General features: G+C 43.3%; 1 long non-coding RNA gene across 2 annotated transcripts; it reads left to right on the forward strand.

The window, feature by feature from the left end:
- The first annotated feature begins 599 nt into the window (after positions 1-599).
- On the forward strand, positions 600-21,257 carry LOC109286504 (uncharacterized). Of its 2 annotated transcripts, none has more exons than XR_009457720.1 (4): positions 600-931; positions 5,859-5,959; positions 14,152-14,265; positions 21,070-21,257. It is a non-coding gene; the product is annotated as an uncharacterized LOC109286504 (long non-coding RNA). The 2 variants fall into 2 exon arrangements; XR_009457718.1 differs by lacking the exon at positions 21,070-21,257 and adding an exon at positions 15,433-21,060.
- The last annotated feature ends 2,493 nt before the right edge of the window (positions 21,258-23,750 follow it).

Genomic DNA, 23,750 nt, shown 5'->3' on the forward strand with positions numbered 1-23,750 from the left:
CCAATGACCTGCAGGACAAGAGCAGTGTATATTTTTTTACAACAAACTGCCCGCTCTTATAATATACAAAATTCCTGGGGGCTCCTATATCCCTTATCACTTTCTTTGAATAATCAAGTCTTAATAAGAAATACACTGCAGTTCTCCAACACTTTCACTAAAAGGAAATGTTTCTGTTCTGTAGCTATCTAGAGTATCTCTTAGAAAGATATAGCATAATTTACAATAAGCCATATCAAGAAAGAATAAACCATTATACTTGTGCCAGTGCTTACTTGTGGTTTTATAACTAGACGTATCTGTTTTCTTCATATAAATCTAGACTCTATATTTAGAGTTTGCAAATAATGACTCCAGTGTTTGGCTGCCTGCCATTTCTGATAGAAAACTGGGATAGCCACAGTGCAAGGCTATAACATTAAAAAGGCCCTCTTGAACTTGGTCTACTCCCTACAAAGAGAAAGCAGATTGTATTTAATCATATTAGTGCCAACTGATATGAATGGACAAACAGGGACATAGAAATTAAGAACTGTCTGAAATGTAGTTGAACTCCCACACTAATATTTTCAGCTAAAACAAAATGTATACATGGGTACCTTGACCCTGCCTTGGTCCTTTGTGAACTGACAGACAGATCCACAGAATGCTATGGATAGACACTACTACTGTCTTCTTGTCTGCTGAGTTCTCAGATGTCTCTTTTGAGGGGTCTTCTGTGGGCAGAGCATTTCGGGACATCTCTAATGTAAAAAAATATTTTCACAGGAAAAGCAGCCAGAGACTACCCCCTGAAACTGAGAGCTAGGACTTTTCAAGAAAAGAGCTTGTGGCAGGTCAGAGGGGGGAGTTGCAGGTCAGAAAAAGGATAAGGTCTGACTGGCTTTGAATGAAGAGAAAGAAATAGAAAGGCACAGACAAGGAAAAGACGGTAAGTGACAATGTTCAGATAAATTTGGCTCAGCATCCAAACTTCTAGGGGCAGGGGAGTGTGTTTCCTGCATTGAATCGCTGAACTTTCTGAGATTCTTCCATATCTCAAGTGATTTACCTACAATGGGGACTGAAAAAACGGAGAACTGAAATAAACAAATCTCTGCTGTTGAGACAACTGATCCATCCTACTCCCTCAGGGTCAAATGTTCAACCAGAAGGACATGAATGATTTGAAGGAAAGGAAGACAGACAGACAGACAGGCAGACAGAAAGTAAGAAAGAATCATTTTTAAAGGCAAGCTTTACACAAATGCATTAGCCTTAGTTTTCATTGATATACCAACAATATATCAACTGCTAGCACAAAGTGCCTTCCCCAGATACCTGCCAGCTCCCTAATTCCAAAATATTTATTGGTACATTATACTTAACATTTCATCATTATTAAGGAGACCGACAAGTAACAGCACTACATCTACTAGTGTAACTGAGCTTTGTGTTATGTTGTGAGCATTTGGGGGATGCGGGGGGAGGGAGGGAGAGACAGGCAAGACTAAACTGTAAACAAACTGAAAAGAAGAGGAAGAAGTGGAGCATTAATTATTAATCAGAAGCACTTGTCCAACGACTTTTACTGTGAAAGCAATGAGATGAATGTATCTATTAACTATATATATTTTTAAATTCTTGCGCTAATGTGTTTCTAATAACAGCATTATCTGGCTGCATAGACAGTTCATGTCTGACCAGCCTCTCAATAGTCAGGAAGTTGTTGACAAAGACTTTTGCAATAGCCCATGTGATTTTGTGTTATTTCCTCTAATTGAACCAATAAGACCTACCCTTACACACCATGACCTTTGCACTGAAGTCTAATTTGAGATTAGGATAGTCTGAAAGTAAGAGATAGGCAAGCATTTTTCAGTTCTGCATGTAGAAGCATTTCCATAATAATGCAAAATTAAGAACAATTTCAGTCCTTGGATCCTTTTAGCTCTCAAACTACTCTGCTGCTAAAGGGAGCTTCGAAAGAACCGTATAGAGACAATAAGGTATTGTGATTTTCAAACCCTGCCCCCCCCCCAACTTAAATTTGCTCAGCTTTGTCTCTATGCTGAATGTTTTAGGGATCGTAATGCAGATGAAACCCATGATTTTGAGTTCTTGATGTCTTTACAGTCACCCACCAGGACATTCTGAAGTCTTTTAGGAAAACTTGCACAAGAACATAAAATATGTCATTTCAGATAAATGATTCTATGTGGTTCCTACCTGTTTCTGGAGTCACCCTGAAGGTTGTAATACAAGAGTCAGAAGTGGTAATCAGAGAGTAGATAAGACAATCTGCTAACTGGGAAAGAGGGATCCAGAATGGTTTTCCAAAAGAAGGAGAATAATTGTTTTGATTAGTTATTTATGCTATGCTGTTAGGTAGATCGCTAAATTCTAAAATACCAGAAAGTATAAAATGGTATGAGCAATGTTGTATATAAAAAACTGAAAAAACAGTTACAAGCAAACTGAAAACTGGACTCATAATCTTTCTTTAAAGTTAAATGGACATGTTGCATGTCCTATTTATGCCTAGTTATCTACAAATATAAGTATGGCCAGTAATTTCACCCCTGTCCAAACAGTGCAATAGAGTGATACATGGAAGAGACTGGATGTTGCGGTTTATTTTTCCTTTGTGAATGCAGGACAACTAGAAATACATGCACCCTTTTCATTGGACACCTCTGCTGTCCTACAGGTCTAGGAGGGAGAAATAGCCACAGGTTCTCTATTGACTATATACCACTTGCTTTGGACAAGGAGGCCAAGGAAAGAATAATGAACTTGTGGCTAGTTAAGCATGGCCCTCTTGCACTGCTGCATATAGGAAGCCAACATTCTGAGCTTGAATATTATTTTACCCTGAAGAATAGGGCTCAAGTAGGTCTGATCCTGTTGTTGTTCTAAACATGGAGCTCTGATTGAAGGCAATAAGAATTCCTCACATAGAGTGACTATAGGTAAAGGCCTAGAAGTCGGTCTCTGAACAAAGAGATTTAAGTGCATAAGCCAGAAAAGGGAAACCAAATAAAATCAACTGAACTATCATCCCATTCCCTGTATTTACCCATGCACCTATTGCAACACTGCCATGCTTCAGTAATACAAACAATTGTCTCTGGACTTTTGGTTGTTGATTTTATTCAAATACAGGAATGGGTATAAGTGGTGAGTTTTCCTTGCTGTTTCTGATGCCACGTACCTTGTGTTTAAATTCTGATGCTCTGCTAATATCTTGCTTTACCCCTTGCTTGAATTATTAGAAAATTAGAAAATGTTCTTTAGAAAAAGTGATGCTCACCATGTGTGAAAAGTGGTCGTGTCATATTCCAGGAACTCTGAAGCCACTGGAAACATGAACAATATGTCAACTTGTTCCGGTCTTTGCAAGAGAATTCAAGGTCAAGCTGACCAGTGAACTCTACTATTTAAACAGACTAAGTCAATGCTCATCAATAGCACTGAAACTGCCTGTAGGAAGTATTTTAACTCTCTGTTGGGCCCCCTGACAGCATATTCAGTGTCATGGCTTTTAAGACTGTTCTGTTGCCGTCAATATGATCTGGATATTCTGCATATGTCCACAGTGGCTAAACAAGTGTCCCTTCTTTAGATGCGTGCTGTGCATCTGAGGCCCTCAAGGGGTTAATGCATGCCATTCCAAAGTTCAGTGAAGGGACAATAAGAACTGAACAGCGGGAATTTCAGAATGTTAATAGCCTGTTCTCTTCCGATTGGCCCAGAACGAATGCAGGGTACAGTAAATTGTCCTTGTCAGCTTAGCTCACATGATGATATGCTTTATTTCTAGACATGCCTTGAATCTGTCCCTTGAATTTATGTTCAGAAAATAAACACTTCCAGACAGCAATAAAGCATGTGGTTGTAGCTGGCTGTTGCACAGTCTCAAGCTAACTGAAGCGATTTCCTTTAGAGTTTCTAGAGCTTGTACAATCTAAATCTATGCTCGTATTTCCTTCACTTAAAGCTCATGTTAGCAAGTGCCCTGCCGTGTTCCAGAGAAGGTGCCACCATACCCTACTGCATAGCTCAAGAGAGTTCAGTTTCATTTGCATGCTATTCTGAAATAACCCACCTGACTCTGGGATCTGATCTAAAGCAAAGCATCTGATCGTCCATTTCTTTACAATAAACCACCACAGATCAGTAAAAAAGTGAAAAGAATATGACAGAAGTAGCAAATTATAAAATAAAGATATCAGTGATTCAGGATATGAATTTCCTATAATAAAAAACTAAATTAAACAGCTGTTACATTTTTTGTATGATGTGGCTAAGGGAACAACTGGTGGCTGGCTGATTTACTGATTAGGTAGGCTGTGTGCAATAATCTCCAGGTGTTACTGATAAACACCCAGATAGTGCTGCCGTGTTTGTTTGCACCATGTAATTTTTATGGCCATCCACTCTCTCTCCACCTCAGTTCCCTTGGATAACACCAGTCTATAACTCTGCGTATCTACAGAATAAAAGAGCTTGGCAAAAATCAATGGTAAATGTGCATAAGCGGTAACAAAAGAGCAATACAAATAGAAGAGACCTCATTACTGTTTTAGTTTATTAGAGGTTTGTGAGTATTAAAATGCCTTCTTCAACCCAAAGGCACCATAAGGAGAAATGCTAACTTCACAAAGTTCAAGTTCAGGTAGCCAGTAGTAAAACAGAGTACATAGAACACATCTATTGCGCTGAATGAGTTAAAAGTTAATGATTTTGTTTCAATTTAACAAACATTTATTCTCCTATCTAGCCCATGATAGGTCAAAAGGAGTTTTGCAAAGGGACAGGGGTTAATGGTGAAGTGGGCTGGGAGGTAGTGTGCCACTGGGCTGGATCTCTTGGCTCTACATCAGCTCACATGGCCCCCATGAAAGCAGAGGTAGGGGTTCCACAGCAGAATAAGTGATATGAAAGGTTTTTGTAACATTAGGTAGTTTGAAAACCACTGATTTAGACCATACCCATTCAATAACCCACCATGCTTAAGTAAAATTAATGGAACTTAAGTCTTTGCTCAGAGCATGCACTTTAGAGCACTTCAGAGCAGAATCATGGTTTCTTGAAAGAGGAAGTTTCTTATAAGAGCATCTGTTTCTTGAAGGTACAAAATGTTCTTACCAGAATTTGTAAGCTGATCTATGTTAGATAGAGCATGTTGTGACATTGATATACTATAGACATACCTAGGAAATATACCTAGGAATCCACAAAGAAGTGTGCCTCAAATACCTGCAGCTTTCCATTTCTGTCTACCTGGGTTATAAAATCTTGCAAGAAAAATCCATGATATTTCAGTACCATCAGTTTCAAACTCAAACCTTGTTATGGCTTCATACCAAATCCCCAATCTTCAGAGCTGGCCTGAGGGGTGGGCAGTGTGAGTGACTGTACAGAGTGCCATGCTAAAGGGGGTGCCACACACACACACACACACACACACACACACACACACACACACACACACACACACACACTCTCAAGCCAATCAAGCCGTCCTCACAGCAGCCCTCTCCCCCCACCCTGGCTGATCCTTGCCCCAGGCAGGAGAAGCAGGGCCTAACCCAGCCACCCCTGCCTCCAGCAACTGCTCAGGAGGAATCTTGCCAGGCACGTGCAGAGCTCTTCTGTTCCACTTCCAAGTCTGCCAGGGAGCACACTGGGAGCCCCCCCCCCCCCGCCCCCCGTGCCTCCCTGGATTAGTGACTGATGCCTCCTGGATCTCGAGGGGCACCCAGGTTCCCTCTGTGGACACTTGCTGAGCCAGGAGGGGCACAGACGGGGGGACTCCCCGCGCGCTTCCCGGCAGACCCAGAAGTAGACCGAAAGTACTTCCGGCCCACTTGCAGGTTCACCGCTGAACACACGGGGTGGGAGAGGCCACGATCCTGTGGAACACTCCATCCACTCCAGCATTGCAGCGTTCACAAGCCGCACCTGGTACCTTGAGGTATGTAGAAAAAACTTTTAAAGTTATGTCTGTGGCCAAATTGCTGATTCTCCAAATCAGCATCGATTCTTCAGATTCGTATTCAGCCAAATGAAATCGGGGATAGTGATCCAAATAAATTAATTGAATCACTGTCCCCAATTCAGGCCGAATATGAATTGAATATGGCCCGTTTTGCACACCCCTACAGAGGAGGTGCAAAACATCATGGGATGCTGGGGTTAATTTGATTGGAGGAGATTTGGGACAAAAGGTCAATAAACCAATTTAACCTAAATCAGTTAGGTCTGATACTACCTCCATCTAGATTTATTTTAAACCAGTTTCCGCCTTTTGAAAACAGTTTATGTGCACTGAAATTCTGTTGTATTACAGATTTGAACCAGTATCCAATTGCTTATACCAGTTTATGTGTCATTTCCATCCCTAGCCCTATTTACAGCCTAAGCTGGGTTTTGCAATCCATGCTGATCTCCATGTTGAAATGGGTAGACTGCTGCCAGTACTGCAGCTACCTAATTTAAAGCTATGCCAATGCTACACTACAGTCTCAGTGTCATCAGGGTGATTTCAGTGTAGACATACCCTCAGAAGCACTGTTACAGCCTTAATTAGAAGCAGCATATTACCAGCTTCTGAGGGCTTACATACCTCACTGGTGTGGATGTGTTACAGGTCGCCACTGTGCTCCACCCACAGAGATCCTTGTGGAGTCTGTTACAGCCCCACCTAGAGTTCCTTGGCTTGTTAGCTAGAACTATACCAGTTCATGCTTACATTTCTGGAGATCCCTGTTGTCGGGACCGAGGGCGGTCTGAGGCTATGGCCAGTAGCCCGGACCGTCAGGTGGGGTTTTTCCACGACGGAGTAGAGTTAGGCACGGAAGCGTATTGGTTTTACAAAGAAAGCTTTACTTACACTGCCGATGGTCACAGTGCAGGAAGGAAACTTGCTTGAGTTGCAGTTGCACACAAACAAACACAAGTGAGATTTCTTCCGAACCGAACCGAGATGAGTCATCGATGCACGACTCCATGAGCACTTCACATGGGGGATACGTCAAATTTTCCACTATGACGGGGAGTGGCTAGAAGCTGATCAGGCCTCTGTGTCCTCCTCTAAGACACACGTGGAGTTTGCTAGGCTCCACAGCGTGTTCAGAGTTCCCCATGAGATGGTTGTGGAGTCCTCCAACTTGGGCGGAAACTGCTCTAACCTTTTATATGGCTAGCGAGCCAATTGCTAGCCGCCACGTAGGAATAATTTAGAATTGACCAATAATGGGACACTAATTTGCAGACGTGTGGCAGGAACTCTTTTGCACTGGGGATTTCTCTCTGCAGCTGAGAAATCCACCGTGCAAAGAAAGCTCCATGTGGCGGGAAAATTCCAATGTGCCGAGGCACTAAAAATCATTGAGTTATGACATGCCACCTTGCCGATGGCACAGCTGGAATTTTAAACCACATGCGCGTCGTTTGGGTCATTATGAGCTCTCTTGGCTGGTTCATAAGTTAAACGGTTAAACACAAATTCAGACAACAAAATAAGTTCGTCCTCTAAGGACCAAATCAGATAATAGCCGGCACTCACACACAGACACATAATTATATTCGTAACAAGAAATTCAACTATCAGGACTTCAGTAGGCGTCATGGCAAAGTCACAAGTCAAGCCCTCGCTTCTTCAATGATGTTCTTCTTCTCTGTCTCGGGACTTCCCTCCACCACGCACTTTGAGTCCTGGACCTGTAAAAAGAAAATCCTCAAAACGATAAATTAACCTATATTACAATATTTACATGGAACCACGCGTGATAGGGCAGTCAGCTAGATTTGTCGCCGCTTTCTGCTTTTCACAGCACACAATACAGGTGCTCGGGCACGGCTCCACTCTGGACAACTTTTCTCTTGCACGCTCGTGGACACAACTGACGCAGAAGTGGATGGCAAACACCGCATGGTTTTATCCACGTTCGGCAAGATGAAAACGTCGATGATAACATCGAGGAGTTGTCGTCTAGCTTGTTTGGATACTGAAAACCCAGTTCGTAGGCCAGTTGCCATTGGCCTGCATCCCCCAGGACTCAGAGCTGTCGTTTGGTGAGCCCAGAATGGTTTATGAGGAATCCAAACATGATTTGCTCTTCGGGCGTTCTCTGCAGCAACGGTTGATAATCAGATTCGCTATGGCTTGCACCCTGAGCTTCAGTCGGGTATATAGTAGATCGATGCTCCCAGTCGCTGGGTGTTTTCGACTTCATCAGGATGCGCAATCGCGAAAGCTGACGCAAAAGGTTGCTTGCAGGTTGACCAACCATTGCATTGAGGAAAACCCGGAGGACGATGTTCTTTCCTCCATAGACCTCAACACAGGCTCTTACGCTGTCCAGCTTTATTGGTACCGTTCTAGGATTTCGCAGATAGCGATGAGGCCACGGCCCTCTCTGTTGGGATGGTGTTAGTCCCAGTACACATGCTCTGGGGTTCCAGGAGAAGTATGAGATCCTGACCATGGCCAGCAAAAGCTGCTCCGCGCTGGCTTTTTCCGGCCGGCCGTCATGCCATGCCTGAGATTCCTGACCGACTTGTCCTGTGGCAAGCGCCGGAAGCAGAATGGGCCAATGAACATTGAACGTCGCTGTGTTGATGTCAATGGCATGACCTCTACTCCATGAGGCCCACCGGATTAGGAAGCTTGCTTCTTCTAAGTCCAACAAATCGGACCCAAATTCCACAACTAGGCATCCCATCCATATGGCTAGGGTCTCTTCGGGCTTGATCTTTGACTCCTCGTACAGTTCCTGCAACTCAGTTCGAGTACGAGCACGATAGGTGGTAGTACACGCTGCACTTGATGGATCAGTTGCCTGGCAGGTCGGTGTCACAGGGCGAACTGCTGCTAGAGCCATTATTGCTTCTGGTAGGAGGGGTGGATGCTTTTCTCCACTCGATGCTCCCTCCCCGTGGCAAGAAGGCGGGGCCGCTGGAGGCGACGTCACTTCAGTGGGTGGGACTGCTGGACGGATTCTCGCTCATTCTTTTGAAGCTCCGCCCATATTTTCCGGCTCCTCCGCGTGGCTCCCTTCTTGCTCGGCGCCATCTTGAAATGGCGTCTCAGGATCCTCTCTCACAGCCGCATCTTTAGCCGCCTGAACGGCTGTGAGCAGCTGGGCTTTCAAACTTGCATTTTCCCGCATTAAAGTTGTCATAGCATGGACCATTGAACTCAACATTTTTCCCCTGTCGCACTTCGGGGCTGCCCCTTCAGCTGCGGCACGTCCCTCCGTCTCCAAACTCTCACGGAGATCAGATGGGAGCTCGCAGCTCCTCAATCTAGACAACACTGCTTGGGGAGTAAACTGGTCTTCCGTCTCCTGCACATATCGCAGGCAGCGGGTATACTTTGGGTCGAGGGTCGGGTCTACTGCGCCCACCGGTTTCACTCGGACTGAGGATATGGTGCCCCCTTCCTCTCAGGATCTAAATAGGACCCGCTCTCCACCCATCACACACCCGAAAGCTCCGGAGTGAAGATGTGCTTCCTTCTCTTCTCCCTTCAGCGAAAAGTAACCGCTGATGGGCCTTTCACCTGTTCCGCCCGCCTGATGGTAAGCAATATGCGCCTCTAATTCTTTGGCGTCTGTTACGTGCCGTTTTCCACTGCGCCAAGGGCAGTTTCTCACTAACTCTAACTCCATCGTGTCTTCCCCGCATCCTGTTCGTGACGCCATGTCGGGACCGAGGGCGGTCTGAGGCTATGGCCAGTAGCCCGGACCGTCAGGTGGGGTTTTTCCATGACGGAGTAGAGTTAGGCACGGAAGTGTATTGGTTTTACAAAGAAAGCTTTACTTACACTGCCGATGGTCACAGTGCAGGAAGGAAACTTGCTTGAGTTGCAGTTGCACACAAACAAACACAAGTGAGATTTGCTAGCTGCCACATAGGAATAATTTAGAATTGACCAATAATGGGACACTAATTTGCATACGCGTAGCAGGAACTCTTTTGCACCGGGGATTTCTCTCTGCAGCTGAGAAATCCACCGAGCAAAGAAAGCTCCATGTGGCAGAAAAATTCCAATGTGCCGAGGCACTAAAAATCATTGGGTTATGACACCTGTTTCAACAGCTCATGTGTTGGTCAAGACAGAGGCTATCATACTAAAAGATTTAGGAGGAATGGCAGCTGTCAGATTGCCAGCCCTCTCCATCACTACACCTTTTTTGTGTGTGCAGGAACACAGTTAGTGCTGATTTCCTTTTTTCAACTCAGAGAATGCCATCATCAGGTGCGGGGGCGGGGGGGAAGGCAGGCTAGCAAATACAGCAGCAGTTCCATGCAGAAAAAAAGATAAGTAGTTCACAGAGGCTGGTAAAGAAAGTTGGGCAAACTAGAGGGTGAGAGATAACATTCTGCTATCAATTATAAACTTCTTAGGAGATAAGAAATGAAAAGTAGGAATAAATATACAATTATTAGATCAGAGCAAAGTTAATAGTAAGTGCTTATGGAACAATCATTATTAAATCTAGGAAAGTGCTATATATTTACAATCCAGCCAAAAGAGAAAGTTGACAATAGCTGGCACAAGATGATGACAATATCAAATTATTTAGGTTATTGATAATTAGGGAGGAGCACTGACAGCCCGAACAAGTGAGACAAGTGGAAAGTAGGGTGGAATTCACGGGAAACAGTTTCTGGGTAATGCAAGTTGGAAAGAATTGGATTAACATGGATCTCCCTACAGTCAGTGACAAGGTGGAAAGTAGTCTCATTGCAACTACAGCCAAAGTAGTGTGAAGCTTTCAAGATTTCACAGGAAATCAAAAGGCAATTATGTTAAAGACACTCCCACCCCCATCTTCTCTGTCTTTTCTCCTGGTCCTCATTCAGTCTCCTTCCCTTCCCTTCTTTTATTTTAGAATCATAGAATAATAGAAAATTAGGGCCAGGAGGGGCCTCAGGAGGTCATCTAGTCCAACCCCCTGCTCAAAGCAGGACCATCCCCAACTAGATCATCCCAGCCAAGGCTTTTTCTACCTGGGTCTTTAAAACCTCCAAAGATGGAGATTCCACAACCTCTTCGGGTAACCTGTTCAAGTGCTTCACTAACCCCCTAGTGAGAAAGATTTTGCTAATATCTTCCCTTGCAAATATCTTCCCTTGCCGTTCCTTGTTCTGTTATCTGCCACCACTGAGAACAGTCTTGCTCGGGGTGGGCAAAGTCTGGCTCATGGGCCTGATTGGGCCTGCAATGGACTCCATTTCCTAGTAGCCCCCACCTGAATCACTGTGGCCAGTTTCCATGGAAACCCCAGGAACAGCAGCACCTTGACAGAGTAGGGCTGGGGTACCATGGAGACCAGCCCCAGCAGTGCTGGCAGGGCACACAAATGGGTGGAGAGCTACTTTGGGGCTGGGAACTTGCAGTGGTGACAGCATGGTCCAGAATCAGGGAAGAGCTACAATCTGCTGCCCACTCACCCTAAGCAGCAGCATGCAGGCAGTGGATCATGGCTCTGCCCTGGCTCTGGACCACACTGTCACTCCTGCAAGATCCCAGCCCCAGCCCTGGAGCAGCTCCCTGCCCAGCTGTGCACCCTGTGGAAACCCTAGCTCCATAATGTCATGGTACCTCTGCTGCTGGGGTCTCCATGGAAACGGGCCATAGCAATGTGGGCAGGGGCTGCTGGGAGATGGAGTCTGACTAGCAAGCGGATCCTCCATTTTGCCCATCCCTGGTCTAGCTCCATCCTGTGTAGAACCACCCTTCAGGCAGTGGAGGGCCATGCCAGAAGGTGCAGAGGAGGGCCACGCGCATCATCATTTTTCCACATCCTTTCTGTAGCAGTGGGGCCGAAACTGGATGCAGTGTGCCAGATACGGCCTCACCAGTGCCAAATAGAGGGGAAGAATCACTTCCATCGATCTGCTAGTAGTGCTCCTACTAATGTAGCCCAGTATGCTATTAGCCTCCTTCTCAACAAGGGCACACTGTTGGCACATATTAAGCTTATTGTCCATGATAACCCACAGGTCCTTTTCTGCAGAGCTGCTGCTTAGCCATTCACTCCTCAACCTGTACCTGAGTATGGGTTTGTTCCATCCTAAGTGCAGGAGTTTGCACCTCTCCTTATTGAACTTCATGAAATTTCTTTTGGTCCAATCCTCCAATTTCTAGAGGTCTCTCTGAATCCTAGCCCTACTCCCCCCAGCTTTGTATCATCTGCAAATTTTTTGAGGGTGCACACCATCCCATTGTCCAGATCACTGATAACGATATTAAAACAGCTCCAGGACTGATTCCTGGGGCACTCCACATGATACTGGCTGCCAACTAGGCATCAAGCCATCGATTACTACTCTTTGAGTCTGAATGTCCAGGCAGTTTTCTATCCACCTTACAGTCCATTAATCCAGCCCTTACTTCCTTAGCTTGCCTGCAAGAATGTTGGGAGAGAGAGTATCAGAAGCCTTGTGACAGTCAAAGTATATCATATTCACTGCTCTCCCCACATCCACAGAGCCAGTTATCACAGAAGGCAATCATACTGGTCAGGCATGAGCTGCCCTTGTTGAATCTATGCTAACTGTTTCTGATCACCTTCTTCTCCTCCTAGTGCTTAGATATGGATTCTTTGAGGACCTGATCCATGATTTTTCCATGGATTGAGGTGAGGCTCACCAATCTGTAGTTTCCCGGGTCTTCCTTGTTTCCTTTCTTAAAGATTGGCACTAGATTTGCCCTTTTCCAATCATCTGGGGCCTCTCCCAATCACCAATATTTTCAAAGATAATCACCAGCGACTCTGAAATTTTATCTGCCAATTCCCTCAGTACCCTTAGGTGCATCACATCCAGCCCCAGGGACTTATACATGTCCAGCTTTTTTACATAGTCCTTAACCTGTTCTTTCACCACTGCTTGCTGCTCACCTCCTTCCCAAACTGTGCTGCCAGGTACAGTAGTTTGGGAGCTGATCTTGCCTATGAAGACTGAGGAGAAGAAGGTATTGAACATTTCAGCCTTTCCCACATCATCTGTCACTAGGTTGCCTCACCCATTTAGTAAGGGACCCACAATTTTGCCTGATCTTCCTCTTATTGCTAACATACTTATAGAAACCCTTCTTGTTATCCTTCATGTCCCTTGCTAGCTGCAACTCCAGTTGCACTTTGGCCTTCTTGATTTTATCTCTGTGTGCCTGAGCAATACTCTTATACTCATATGTCATTTGTTCAAGTTTCCACTTCTTGTAAGCTTCCTTTTTGTGTTTTAGCTCACTGTAGAGTTCCCTGCTAGGCCAAGCTGGTCTCCTACCATACTTGCTAGCCTTCCTGTACATGGAGATGGTTCATTCTTGTGCCCTTAGTAAGATTTCTTTAAATTACAACCAGCTATCCTAAGCTGTGTGTAGACAAAATGAGAGGCATGTGTGCACAACACTTTAAAGAGGGCTAAATGCTTTTGCACCGCTTTAATGGTATCGGTGGTTGCATGCCTCAGCAGCTTATTGCACATTAATTCCAACTGCTGTAGGAAATTCGGTAGCATAATGAGCCTTAAATAACTTCAGGGGCAGCAAGCTAAATCTCCTTCAAGTGCCGTGAAGCTCCACGGCTCTGCAGGAAGCCCTGCAGGCAGCCTGGCAGCAGCCTGGGATAGCAGGTTGCGCCCAAGACAAGTGACAAGCCTGATCTTTTTCTTTTTTTTCCCCATGGAGCCTGCTTGCCTGCCTGCCTGAGCTGTGCAGGGACCCAGTGCTTCCCTCCGTGGCTGTGGTGCCCCCCAGGACTGCCCAAGCCAGGTGCCTGCAGGTGGGTGCCACCTGGGGGAGGGGGGGAGGCACTGCTGCTGCTGCGAAGGGAAGCACCAGCCCTCCCCACAGCCCAGGGACTACTCTGCCCACTGGCAGCTCACTCTCCCCTCCCCGACAGAGAGGCAGGTAAATCAGCAGGGTAGTGCATGACACAGGGATTTAATCAGCCCTAAATTGAAGCAGTGTTTTTTAAAACTTGCTGCTTTTATTGAGGGCCTCCATTTCATCTACACATGCCCCTAGACTGCTTTCCCCCTCAGACTGGCCTCCCAGGGGATCCTACCCATCAGTTCCCTGAGGGAGTCAAAGTCTGCTTTTCTGAAATCCAAGGTCCTTACTCTACTGCTTTCCTTCTTTCTTTTCCTCAGGAGCCTGAACTCAATCATCTCATGGTTGCTGCTGCCCAAGTCACCATCCACTTCTACATTCATTTATGAGCAGGAGATCAAGAAGAGTATGGCTCCTCTCTAACACTTGCACCAGTAAGTTGTCCCCAACACTCTCCAAAAGCTTCCCAGATTGCCAGTGCACTACTGTATTGCCTTTCAAGCAGTTGTCAGGGTGACTGAAGTCACCCATGAGAAGAACAGCCTGTGATCTGGAAACTTCTGCTAGCTGTTTGAAAAAAGCCTCATCCACTTCAGGCACATCTACATGTGCATTAAGGCACTTTTCCTAATGTGCATTAAATTGAGTACCTCCAATGTGAGGTACTAAAGAAATGCACTTTAGGCTGCCTTAGTGTCCAATAATGAATGTGCATGGTTTTAAAGTGATGTTTAACATGCGGTAGCCTATTTTACCGTACATTAGAGTAATCACATTTTTTACATGATGCTTTAATGCACAGTAAAATAGGCTACTGAGCATTAAAGCACGTGTGTGTGTAGACACACCATTCATCCTTTTGGACTGGTGTACTATAGCAGACACCCACTATGTCATCACCCTTGTTGCTCTCCCCTTTTATCCTAACCCAGAAACTTTCAATGAGCCTGTCTTCAGTTTCATACTGGAGTTCTGAGCAATCATACAACTCTTACATAAAGAACAACTCCTCCTCTTCTCCCCTGCCCATCCTTCCTGTCTCCTGAACAGTTTATACCCGTCCATGACAGTACTCCAGTCTTCCCATTCAGGGACTCCAAAGAACTAATTCAGCACAGCACCAGCAAAGATAAGTTAAAGCAATAAGTAGATCTGCAATTACAGGAGAGTTTTAATGAGGAGGAATGGTGCACATTTTGCAGTCATAATTTACTATAGATTGTCTTTGTGAGATACTGGCTCTTTTATTAGCCATCCTTGCCCCACCCAATCTCATCACGTTAAATTCCAGAACTGCCTATTTCTGCCATATTTCTTACATTTCCTTTTTTAAAAAAAGAAGTACTGTTAAAACTGTACATTGTACTTCAGCCAGAGCTGATTATCAATGGAGTACAGGTCTTAAAGTCCTTTTGTTAGTGATGTAGCCTTATTTCCATAATCAAGCATCCTTAGAAAATTGTCACAGATAAGTAAAATTCTTTACATTCCTCAGTCTGCATTTTCTTTTATTCTCCCTCCACCACCCCTTTGTGACTATTTAGCTCCTGAAGGTTAAGGACTAGTAACACTGGAAATTAAAGTCCTCTGTTTATCCACAGTAGCAGAAACAGTCAAACCTTCCTTACCCTGCTGCAGAAATGACCTGAACACTGACCTGAAGGGACCACCCTCTTGAGAGATGAAAGGTCATTCAGTTTCCATGCAAGATCTGCTCAGGGGATCTCTTGAAGAGAGTGAGAGAGATTGCAAATCATCCAAACTGTGCCAAATTATGTGTGAAGGTTTTGTAATGCAGACTACTGTCCACTAGGGATTAAATTAAGACCATCAAACCTAGCACACGGAGAATCTCATTTTATACTTAAACTCTGCTTGTAGTGTTTTATGTAGTACATTGTATCAGTCTCCTCTCGACAAAACATCTAATCACTAGAAAATATTTAAATCAATTATGTAATTTGTGGAGATGAATGTGTAACTCTAGATAGATAGATAGATAGATAGATAGATAGATAGATAGATAGATATCATGGTTAAAAGCATCTTGCATTTATTTCACTAGACAATCATATGTGACTAAGGACACGTCTACATAAGATGCTATGGCGACATAGCTCGTCACCACAGAGATGTAGCATCAGCAGGCATGAACCACACATGCCATGTGTAATAAAGTACTGCGCAGTAGCTTGTTGCTACTGCACAGTAGGGTTCGAAACAACCCATGTGCTCTCCCAGGTGGTTATTCCACAGTCATTTAGTATTTGGTAAAGCAAGTACTAAATGACTGCACAGTAACAACTGCGCAGGCGGGCACATGTGTAGACGTGCCTTAAGACAACAATTCCTATTAATTCAAGAAATAAATTTATGCATTGGATTTCTAGACATTGTTTTTTTTATCTCTAACTAGCAGAAAATAATTTAGATGTTAAGGTTGTGATGTAAGTGTATCAAACTAGAAAGTTCAGAGGAAATTTGAAGCACTGTCCTTAAACCAAGCCTTGTTCCCATATTTTAGCTTACATATTATTCTGTGCTTTAATATTCAGTGTTTTTCATCCCGAGAGAAGACCCTTTTGGCTGCAATAACTAGAAAGAATGGGATTTCTTACACTTCTGGTTCATCTTTAAATTAGTGAACATCTTATTTCCTAGTCTTAACTGACAGAAACATAGACTCTGTTTCAATATTGTTTCAGCCATGCATATTGTCTTTGTTTTATACTTTAGAGAATATTTTTAATATGTTATTTAAAAAAGAACAATGCAAAGTGGGAAAAGAGACTAAAATCTCTCAAGGAAGAGAAGAACAACTGAACGTTTTTCAAATGCATGCTCTTTGCCTGGTAGTCTTTGATGTCTTCATCAGAGCCCTAGAATGTATCAGCCAAATTTTTGGAGCTCAGTTATGCCTTATGAAGCCAGGGGTGTACTGTGAGGAGTATACTTACCTGAAAGTAGCATTTCATTTCTAAAAAGGGTGCTAGAAGATATGCAGGGTTGTCTGGTCTCAGCCTCAGCTCACCTGGTCACTTTTAGATGGGGTGTTAAAAAACACTTTTTTGTGTTCAGTGCAGGATGTGAATTAAGGGGGAGCTCAGGGAGGATGACTCCCCGCCCCCCTGTCCCCCCAGAGATAACAGCCCCCCTAAAAGATTTGAAAATCATAACCTGGGAGGGTCTCCAATTGGATTGGTCCTTCACCTAGGTCTCTGACAGGGCTCTGTGGGCTGGATCCAGCCCATTGGCTATATCTTTGATACCCCTGGTATAAAGTAAATAGAACATGTTAATCAATTAACCAGTTTAATTTTTTTCACAGATCCTTTTCCCCCAAGGGTTAAAGTGTAATTCAAACCCTCGTTCAGTGGTACAGTGGTACTATGATAAGCATTCTTGGCAGATACATGAGGGAGAAGGCAGATATACAAGACAGAGGTATCCACCATTCAACTGTTTTTAAAAAGCATGTGACTGTGAATTCTAAAAATATGCAGCATGTCCCTGTCAAGCCACTTCTGGAGCTTCCTTTAAATCATTGTTCTCAGGCCTATAGATACTGACTGAAGAGAAATGATTACTATTTAAGAGTTATCACAGTCTGTCAGAGCACATGGGAATAGCATTTGGTCTGGTAGATCAGTGAACCAGGAAACTTGAGTTAGTGAGCCTACCACTATCTCCTTCCTACCCTCAGAATAAACAGCACAACTAAGCAGGGGCCAGTGGGGTGAGTAAAAAAATAGCAGTTGCTGCTGGCAGTAGCACAGCCACTGATGCTGCTTCATGCACTTCATGCTCAGCTACACCTCTGCTTAGAATTAATCTCTGAGTGCCTCAATATTCTCATCTGTAAAATGGGAAATAATGGTACAATACTTTTGCATTTGTAACAGAGGTTGAGGAAGCCAAAGCATTATCATCTGTGCAGCTGTTCCCAGAACACTTAAAATGTCACACTAACATTTCCTCTCTTCCCTCAAATTTTCTGAATAATTCTGGGTATAAAAGCAGTTTTGGTCAACCCAAAATCATTCACAACTTCATGTCAAGAGCACCAAATATTTTGGATGGGGGAAAAAGGAAATTGGGGATAGATTCTTGGACAAATAAGCGCTGTTCCCATGTTGTTCAAATAGCTTAGGGGTTAAAGCAGGGGTACCAAACTCATCCAGCTCTGTGGGTGAAATGAGGGGCATGGGTCAGAGGGGTCTGTGGGTCAGAGCGGGCTCACAGACCCGCCCCGCATGCCAGATTCTGCTGTCAGAGCATAGAGGCAGTACTAGGGAGATGGGTAGCCTTTGGGAAGGCAATGGGAATGTCCAGGATTCTAGTCTGGGCTCTGCCTCTTGCTTCCTGTCTGACCTTAAACAAGTCACTCCATCTGTCTGTGCCTAGCGCCCCACCCACCGAAAAAAAGAGACATATGGAAATATTTGGCAAGACAGTGAAAGTTAACAGGAAACTTAATGAGAAATGAATAAGAAACTTTAAGTGAGGGAAGAAGGTCCCAGGATTCTCATGTGCTACCCTCACAGACTTTGCTCATCCATTTAGGTCACAGGAGGTAGTTTGCCTGTGCATTTTATTGCTACTTCCGGAGAGTAGAATATAGAGAATACAGCACTTCTATCTTCTCTAAGTCCAGGGGAAAGTAGTTATGTCATTATTGTTTTGCAAGAGAATAACAGAAATAGTCATCCTCCAATGGAATTCCCCCCTGATTTAATTAATAAATATATAATCAGTTTTGAATGCTTTCCTGTCTAAGGGAATGTAGCTGGGCTACCTTTTATGTTTTTGAGCTTTAACTGCTTTCTGCTTTAACTGGACACATACATAGCTAATGCAGGGTTTAACATCCTTATCTGTCCACACCACCGTGACCTCATGTGAGGTCCAGCCCTGAGGTGCTGTATGCTATTAACTTGAATTGAAGTAAATCGTCCCATCCTGAAGGGTTCTGAACCCCTTGAATTCCCATTGCAATCCATGGCTCCTGAAGACTGTAAGAAGCTTACAGAAATGGCTCAGCACCTTATAGGATCATTAGGGCATCCATCTCTAAATGACTCCACAAGTAGTTTTATAGGACTCATTAGCAATGTGTTTGCGTACCTCATAAACAGTGAATTTACCCTCACACTTACCTAGTTAGAGAAGCATGTATTATTCATTATCTTTTACAAATGAGAAACTGAGGTACAGAGTGTGAGTGAATTTTCTAGGGTCACAGGGTGAGTTTACTGTAAAGCCAGAAATAAAGCCTAATCTCCTGAGGTCTCCTTCTGTACAGTCATCCACAAGAGCAACCTTCCCTCTTTACAGTTCCTTAACCGTCTACAAATTCCTCTTAGGAAAAAAAGTAAATATGGGTATTTTGAAGGCAATCTGGAAGCAGAAGGAAACTGAAGAACATCTGATTTTTGGAGCATCTGAATGGCAGTAACCGAGGTTCAATGTCTAAAGCAAGGGCATCAATCTCAACAAGTCCCATGGCCTGGATGAGGTGCACAGACTAAACGAGGCTTACAGACGAGCCCTACACACCAGATCCAGCACACAGATCAGTTTGGCACAGGCATTATGTGCAGCATCAACTTTGGGTTGCCACATGTATCACATGCAGCGTGTGCACCAGACTGACCCCACGCACTGCATGCCACTTGCAGGGCTACAGCCGGCATGTACTGCATGTCGCATGTAGGTCCAGTTTGAGACCCACAGACAGCACTGTGGGCCAAATGACAGGGCTCTGTGAGCTGGATCCAGCCCATTGGCTATATCTTTGATACCCCTGGTATAAAGTAAATAGAAAATACTGAAAGAGTAGAATGTTATTGCAGATAGATAGCTAGACAGATAGATTAGATTAGAAAACAATGTTCCACCTCTCTAACAAATAGCTCTCCACTAAGATTATTCACCAAATACATGGTATTCACTAGTATCACTGCCATAGCGATTTCAGTGTTTGAATATCAGTAGACTTGTGAAGTGTAGTCACTGAAAATATATGTGGTATGTTAGTGGGTGAAACAACATCTCCTACAACATGATATTATGTCATTAAAGCTCTTGATACTTGTATCATCCTCTGTATTGATCTATTGTGACTGTTTGTGACCTTGTAAGGCAGTAAAATCCTGTAATTTCATATGGCTATGAACCCAATCCTGCATTTGGGCTCTGATCCAAAGCCCACTGAAGTACAAGAGAGTCTTTCCATTGATTTCAGCAGATTTTGAAGAGGCCCTTGTTTAAACATCCATAACTCTTGAAAAAACATGAAACACCCTTATATAACAGGTAATCCATGTGAAAGAGTCACTGTTAAAAAAAAGTCTGCATTTATCAGTGGACACCATACAATTATCAAAGTCATCTCTTCCAGCTATAGAGATAGCTCTAGCATCTCAAATATAACTCTGTGGGAACTGTGGGTTAGTGTTAACTTTTTAATGGCAATGGCAGTAACGTAGGTTAATGGGATCATCTTTTTTCCCCCCTCAGAGAATTGGTGGATTCTTTCCATTCATTTAAATTATTTTTAGTAGCAAATGAAAAATTTGTGTCTTAGACCTGGAGATGATCTTATCAACATTCTATGTAGACATACTATTGGTGACTATCCCATTAAATTAAAATCTGCATCTCTCTGATTTCTTCCTTCAGCATCAAGTCTTACAAGGTTTTTAAGCAGATATTGGTGTGTTTTGCCTCAAAAGCCTGCTTTTCCTAGTGTGCACAGCTTTCCCCTGCATTTCTGAGTGTCCTTCTATTGGACTTGTGTGGGAAACTACATTCCATGAGTCAAGTCCTTGGAAGTCTGGGTGTGTTCAGAGAAGGGCAATTAATGCCAGTATTTCAAATCAGCTGTATCTTAAAAATAATGGAATTCAGGGTGTCTGAAATCATGATCTCTTCATGGATGTATGTTGGTGGTGGCAGGGTTTTTTAAGCTCATCACTAATGTACTGTAATCCTTCCATACTTTTCCTATTCCCTGATTATTGCTGCCACTAGTAACCCTAGGGCTCATATAGGCTGCTGTATGGCTTGCCCTTCAGGATTAGCAGCTAGAACACGATGGGATAAGTTGAGTTTCTATTCAAACCAAACTTAACTGGGCCATCACAGTAAGCCCTGCATGATTACAAAGCTACTGGATGGAGGAACATGAGAGGAAAAGCACAGGGTTTACATTGTGTTTCCTTTTTTGCTCTGTACAGGCCCCCCTGTCTGCGAGCAGAAGGCGGGGCTGCAGATGGTTTCACACATTCAAGAAAGAAAGTACCCTGCCCATGCTGCCATTTCCCTTAATGTGCAGGATGTTTTCCACAGATCTAGGTGTTGGTGTGTCTCCAATCAGACGGACATCCAGCTGGAGCCCTATGCAGAGGAATAAACAATTCTTCAAAGAGAATCTAGTCAGCCCTTTCCTTTGGAAGTCCTTCTCTCTCTTTCTTTCTCTTTCACTATAATCCTCAGTCTGGCCTGGATGTCACAGCTACAGAGCTGAGGACTGTCATCTGTGGTCTGCCACTCTCATAGCCATGCCATGAATGACACTTTAGTTCTGTGTTAATTGCCCTGCTGCAGCTCGGCTATCAGCCAGCCCCTGTCTCAGATTTACTGATTGCAGACGTGACCTGAGTGAGTGAGCGAGCATTCAGGGGTCAGGGCTCGGAGGAGCCAAGTTCAAGGGCACAGACTGGTACAGACATATAAACAAGGGAATGGTATGTAAGCAATAAAGACATAAAGGTTAGGATCAGGGCTAGCAGTACAATAAACAGCTGTGATAACCCAGTTTGTTTATAGATAAAAAAATTACTGTAAAATCTTCAATGTGCCGGATACATTTGTTAACACTTTAAGGGACTCATATTTTAGATCCTCTTGTTTTTTGTTTGTTTTCTGTGCACTCTGCAAGGATCTGCAAAACACTTTAGATTTCTTTTTATATCAAGCCTGGGAAATGCATAGTCATCACACTGACTAGAAATCACTCCCATCATTCCTCCTTCCCCCCCCCCCACCATACACACACAGCAATAGATAAATAGATAAATAAATAAACCAAGCAACCCAACACGATGCTGAAGATGTTTAACATTGCTGCCATGACAAATTCAGAAAAGGCAGATTGTCCAGCCCTTAATACTTCAATTTTCCATTAAAACGTCTATGTTTCAGTGAGGGAATAGTCCTTTCCACTCCATTTTTCCTAATTTTATTTTAATAAAGTAAGGGGAGTCGGTAAAATGGCATTAGGGCTCTTGTAAATTTTGCCCAGTGTATGTTTTGCTAACTTTATCTTTAAAATATATTTCAGAGTGTAGCCAAGCATTTTGTAAAATTACTACGGTGGTTCTTAAGTGTCCTGTGAGGCTCCCATCAGAAGTACAATATATTGTACTGTAACTATTGATCCAAATGGCTACATTTCTAAAGCAGAAAATGATTGTGTAGTGAAAGCAGTGCAGAGGTGCAGTAAAATGCCCTCAAGTATATAAAGACATAAAGATTAAAGTCACCCTGCAGATTCCCTTTCACTCCTCCAAATCCACTGTGTAATGTGTTCTTTTAGGATAAATCAAAAACTTTGTACAAATTAACATGACAGGTGCCAGTGTTCATAAATAAGATTGCTCCTCACCATCAGGAGGATCAGGCAAAGTTTACTTTGCTTTAAATACATGCAAAGGCTGTTAATTAAATTCCCAGATGTCAAAGGAACATCTGAATATCTAGAAGGCAAAATAACACCCCAAAATTTGTCAGCCAGAACACGTATTCTGGATAGGAAATTGAGACTTCAGTACACAGCATGCCCTAGAGTGTTAATACCAACAATTTTCAGTTCTGTGGTTAGTCTTCAATAAAGTTTAGATGATCTACAAAAAATAATTTGAAATTAAATAAAATAAAGACAGGTGGATTCTGACACAGGCTATTTAAGTTCTGCAGTGCAAAAATGTGATTGCTTAATTTTTTTATTTTGCCTTTATTTTTTAAATCTCCACCATCTTTGTACCTTAGACAATGCAGAAAATACCATTTGACAATAGGACAACTCTACCCTACTTTGCACCTAAGGTTTGTTCTTTCATTAAAACTGGGGTTACTTTTTGGTACCAAAGGTCATTATTATATTGAGGTCTCTCTGATACTCTAGTCGAACCACATGTCAGAGAAGACTGAGTCTTCTTGTGTATTAGGATCACAGCAAAGGCTTGAGGAGTTTGGGGTACCTTTCTCATATAAATTATAAATGTCAGTAATCAGGTATACATCATTAGCTAGTGTCAGTTATGCCCAGTTCAAATTAGGATTATTAATGGCATGACAAACAGGGAACCAGCCACAAAAATATTCTGCAAAAGATGTGTAATATTTGTGTGGCTAGTTTCCATTGCACCTTAAATTAAATGTGGAATTTTGCTCCTTCAGCATCCTTGGGTACATCACATTCAGCCTCTTGGACTTGTGCATGTCCAACTTTTATAAATAGTCCCTAACTTGTTCTTTCACCACTGTTGGCTTCTTACCTCCTCCCCAAACTGTGCTGCCAACTGTAGTAGTCTTGGAGCTGACCTTACCTGTGAAGAGTGAGGTGAAAAAAGTATTGAGTACTTCAGCCTTTTCTGCATCATCTATCACTAGGTTGCCTCCCTCATTCAGTAATGGACCCACACTTTCCATGACCTTCCTCTTGTTGCTGACATACTTGTAGAAACCTTTCTTGTTATCCTTCAAGTCCCTTGCTAGGCATAACCCCATTTGAACTTTGGCCTTCTTGATTTTATCCCTGCATGCCCAAACAATACTGTTATACTCCTCCCTCATTGCTTTTCCAAGTTGCCACTTCTTGTAAGCTTCCTTTTTGTGTTTTAGCTTACAGAAGAGT

Source organism: Alligator mississippiensis, chromosome 1 (assembly GCF_030867095.1).
Source record: "Alligator mississippiensis isolate rAllMis1 chromosome 1, rAllMis1, whole genome shotgun sequence".
NCBI lineage: Eukaryota > Metazoa > Chordata > Crocodylia > Alligatoridae > Alligator > Alligator mississippiensis.